Source organism: Sceloporus undulatus, chromosome 1 (genome assembly GCF_019175285.1).
Source record: "Sceloporus undulatus isolate JIND9_A2432 ecotype Alabama chromosome 1, SceUnd_v1.1, whole genome shotgun sequence".
Taxonomy (NCBI): Eukaryota; Metazoa; Chordata; class Lepidosauria; order Squamata; family Phrynosomatidae; genus Sceloporus; species Sceloporus undulatus.
The window spans coordinates 118,662,895-118,667,659 of record NC_056522.1 but is presented as its reverse complement, the minus strand read 5'-3'; the positions used below and the strand labels follow the sequence as shown (position 1 = coordinate 118,667,659).

The window sequence follows — 4,765 nt, the reverse complement described above, 5'->3', positions numbered from 1 at the left end:
AAATAATCCAGTTTGAGACCACTTTAACTGATCTGGCTCAGTGCTAGGGAATCCTGGGAACTGTAGTTTATTGTGGCACCAGAGTTCTCTGACAGTCTCGCAAAACTACAGTTCCCAGAATTCCCTAATACTGGGCCAGGCAGCTAAAGTGGTCTCAAACGGAAAAGATGGCCTTTTTTTCCAACTGCTCCCAGACTATGGAACGCCTTGCCAGAAGAGATCCCTCATTTTACCAGTTTAGACAGCTTCAAAAAAGGCTGTCAAGACGGATCTCTTCCGGCAGTCCTTTACTGAATAGTAGAGCCGGCCACCACTTGAGTCCAACCCCATGGTATATTCTGTAACCCCATCACCCATCTCTGTTTATTTTAATTGTTACCTTAATCAGTAATGTGTTTAATAATAATAATAAATTTATTTGTATCCTGCCCAATCAATGAGGAATCCGGGCGGCTAACAACAGTGGAAGTACAATAAAAACACAATAAAAATCAAACTAATCCCTTCCCAGCCATATAAAGCAGACAATAACAATAAGCAATATCAGTACAGTGGCAAGCAATAGAAAAATGGTATAAATAAACAATTTATTTTTATTGGTTATTAAATACATACAGTTATACAAAACAACATTAAAATGTTAGCTTATCTAGTCAGCCTTAATGCATTGATCTACATTAAAACAATACATGCCGTATAGACAATACAAACACATATAATTCCAACAACATATAATATAATAAAGCTATTATACCACTCTAAACCAAAATAATAACTATACACTTGTCCGTCCATATTCGCTAGGGTTAGGGGCACAAGACCCCAGTGTATATGGAAAAACCACAAATAACACAAACACCATGTTTTTACCTAAAAGAACACCACTCTAGAAATCTCTAGGTCCTCCAGTCTAACTCTGTGGTCAACGTCCAACAGACACTGACCATAGAGCTGCACTGGAGGAGCTACAAATGCCTAGCAGAGTGTTCCCTCTAGTAAGCTCTAGGTCTTTCAGTGCAACCTTTTAGTTAAAGTTGACCATAGAGTTGCGCTGGAGGACCTAGATATTCCTAGAGAGAACATATTAATCAAATCCATGAATAATCAAATCTGCAATATGGAGAGATGAGTGTACTTCCCAGATAATACCCGCAACTTCTTTATTTTAGAATGTTATCTAAATCATTATTTTTAAATAAATAAAAATTACAAATAAAATAAAATAAACAAATTAAATAAAAATTTGAAATAAAATTTAAAATAAATAAAAAATAAAAATTCTAGCTTTCCTATTTGTTTTTTGTTTTTAACTGATTTTGCCTGACTCTTATTTATAATTCTATAAGCAGATATTTAACAACCGTTTAGCAGTTTTCCTCTCTATATTGCTCTCTATATTTTTTATTATTATTATTATTATATTATTATTATTATTATTATTATTTCTTGCAGTGTGTGCTTTGGAGAACCTTAACTCACTAGACACAGTGGGCACAGTGGTGGTGGACCCCAGGTTGTGCTCTTTGGACTTCAGCTCCCAGAATCCCACGCTATTGGCCAACGTGGCTAAGGCTTCTGGGAGTTGAAGTCCAAAACAAACAAAATCTCTTAAAGGTCTAAGTGTGGAGCAGGGGTCCCCCAAAGTCAAGAGGAGAAGGCCTAGGGGGCCAAATGGAGGAGGGAGGCTGGTGGTTGTTGTTGGAGGGAAGGAGCAGTCCTGCTTCCCCCTAAGAGGCTCCTCCTCCTCCTCCTCCTCCTCCTCCTCTTCGCAGGTGCCTCTTGGAGGCCTCCTCTCCCTCCACTGCCAAGGATGCGGCTGTGCTCCTGCGCATTGGAGGGGAGAAGAAGAACGAGAAGAAGAAGGCAACCTGGGTTGCTGCTGCTGCTGCTTCTGGGGCGGAGGCTGGAGGGAGCAAGGAAGAGCTGGGACACCCACCAAGGGGCCCAAAGGACCAGCCAGAGCCTGCCCCTGCGCCTCTTTCCCTGCTGGAAAAGGGGGGTGAGTGGATGCTTGTGGGTCTCTCTATGAATGCATTTGCTTCTCTCTCTGTGTGTGTCTGGGATTATTAGGCACCCTTTAAGCTTGTCTGCTGCAAACTAATCCGCAGCAGCAGCAGCAGCAGCAGCAGGAAGAAGAAGAAGAAGAAGAAGAAGAAGAAGAAGAAGAAGAAGAGCTGGCTAATTAAGCATTCTGGGCATTTTTAAAATATCATATGTCTTCGCAAGTCCTTTTGAGTACTGCTACCAATAATAATAATAAATAATTTTTATTTCTTTATATCCCGCCTTTCTCAACGGATCCAGGCGGGTTACAATAACACAAAAGTAACACTTATGGCAAGCCGAAGCTATTATATAGTAAGGTGTCTTCAAAGAGTTTGATTTTTTGGAGGGCGAGTTGGGGAGGGTTTTTTTGTGTGTTTTTTGTGGGTTGTTTTGCCCTCCCCTGAAGCTGAGAGAGTGTGGCTGAGCTGAGACTTGAACCCAGGTCTCTACTGCACTGTATGTCCCATTGGTTCTCATAACAGTTGAATGAAAAGCAGTAAAAATGGTGTCCCTTATATTTGTTGTTGTTGTTGTTGTTGGTGGTGTGTGTCTTCATGTCATTTCCCACTTATGGCAAATAGGATATCCTTGGTAAGGTTTGTTCAGAGGTAGGTTTGTGCCATTGAACGTCCCTCTTGAGGCTGAGAAAGTGTGGCTCTCCCAAGGTCGCCCAGTGGATTCGAACCCTTGTCTCCACAGAGTCATGTAGCCCAACACTCAAACCACAATGCCACACTGGTTCTCATAATAGCAGAATAAAAAGCAGTTAAAAGGATGTCTCTTACGTTTGTGGTTGTTGTGTCTCTCTCATGTCATTTCCCACTTATGGCAATGGAGTATCCTTGGCAAGGTTTGTCCAGAGGGAGGTTTATGCCACTGAGGCTGAGAGAGTGTGGCTTGCCCAAGGTCACCCAGTGGATTCAAATACAGTACTGATTAAAATGGTGTCTCTTATATTTGTTGTTGTTGTGTGTCTCTCATGTCGTTTCCCACTTACGGCAGTGGGATAGCCTCAGCAAGATTTGTTCAGAGGGAGGTTTGTACCACTGACTATCATCCACCCCTGAGGCTGAGAGAGTGTGGTTTGCCCAGTGGGTGAGCTGAGACTTGAACCCTGGTCTCCACTGCACCACTCTGGCTCTGATTCAGGACATACTGCTCCTTTTTAAAAAGGAATAATAATAATAATAATAATAATAATAATAATAATAATAATAATTGTGTTTATTCTCTGTCCTGGCTTTTCTCAAGGAAACGGTCTTTTCTTTGGACATGTTCTCCATTTTTCTTGAACGGTCCCAGGAAGATGGAGCTGGGCAAGGAAGGAAGGGAAAGGCCTTCCTTCAAAAAGACCTTGCTTTAGAGGCGTTTAAAGTGGCTTTCATCTCTCCTCAGGAGGGCTTTCAAGGCTCCCCTGCCCTCAATGAAGAAAGCCCCCTTCTCTGTTGTGTGTGGTTGCCTGGGCAACCCCAAACTGTGTGGGTTTTTTGTAGATACTGTACCCTCAGCCTTGAGTACAATAACACCCCAAATGCACCAAACTGTGTTTCTTTAATGGGACCAAACAAAATGCATGTTGTAAAGCTCCACTGGCTTCTTATTCAGGCAAAGGTGTTTTAAAAATATCATTGCTGTTGTTGTGTGCCTTCAGGTCGTTTTTGAACTATGGCAACTCTGAGGAGATCCTATCACTGGGTTGTCTTGGCAAGATTTGTTCGGAGGGGGTTTGCCATTGCCGTCCACTGAGGCTGAGAGAGTGTGACTTGTGTAAGGTTATGCGGTGGGTTTCATGGTCATGCTGAGTGGTCTAACACTCAAACCACTAAAAAAAATAAAATACATAGGATGATGTTAATCACAAGCCTGCATTTTGTCAAGATGTAGCTGTTCTCAGTTCAGGTGTTATTGGACTTTGCTACCTGGCCAGCAGGGGTTACACTTGGATATGTTCTCTCAGGATGTGTCTGCACTGCAGAAATAATCCAGTTTGACACCACTTTAACTGCCACGGTTTGTTGTGTGCTTTCAAGTAGTTTCTGGCTTATGGTAACCCAAAGGCAAACTTATCATGGGGTTTCCTTGGCAAGATTTGTTCAGAGGAGGTTTGCCATGGCCATCCTCTGAGGCTGGGAGAGTGTGACTTGGCCAAGGTCACCCAGTGGGTTTTCATGGCTGAGCTGGGATTTGAATTCTGGTCTGCAGAGTCATAGGCCAGCGCTCAGCTCAAACCACTACACTACACTGGCTGTTGCACTCCCTCATTTTATTTCCATGTCCTTACTCAGATGGAAATAGCACCAGTGCTATTTTTAATACCTGTGTGGAAAGGGGTGCTGGTTGTCCCCCTGAGGGAGTGAGAAAAGTAAAATTGTGCTGACTGTTGATGTTACTGCTTCTGCAGAGTTGTCCAAAGATTTTCTCTTTTGCACATTTCATAAAAGTACTTGCTCCTCCTTTGCGTTTGGTCATCCTGATGTCCATACTCCTCAGTATCTCATCCACTTACTCTCTGGATGGTGAATCAACATGTAAGCAAATCCAATTCATTCAGTGGCCCTACTCTAATTGAGACTAGCAATAGGATTTAAGTCTGTCTGTCAGGAAGGGTTTTGTTGTACCAGTCATAGAGTTTGTTGTTGATGTTTTGTGCCTTCAAGTCATTTCCTGCTCATGGCAACCTTAAGGTAAATATTTGTAGGAGTCAGGCATTTGGACTCCC

The 4,765-nt window shown here is 42.5% G+C and overlaps 1 protein-coding gene across 4 annotated transcripts in view; it reads left to right on the top strand.

Annotated features, from left to right (window-relative positions):
* Positions 1 to 1,808: 1,808 nt before the first annotated feature.
* Positions 1,809 to 4,765, top strand: part of KLHL32 (kelch like family member 32) — a 95,286-nt gene continuing 92,329 nt past the window's right edge. For all 4 annotated transcript variants that reach the window (XM_042470368.1, XM_042470358.1, XM_042470349.1 and 1 more), the window contains exon 1: positions 1,809 to 1,999. The gene's annotated coding sequence lies outside the window, so the exon portion shown is untranslated. The remainder of the gene's footprint in view (positions 2,000 to 4,765) is intronic.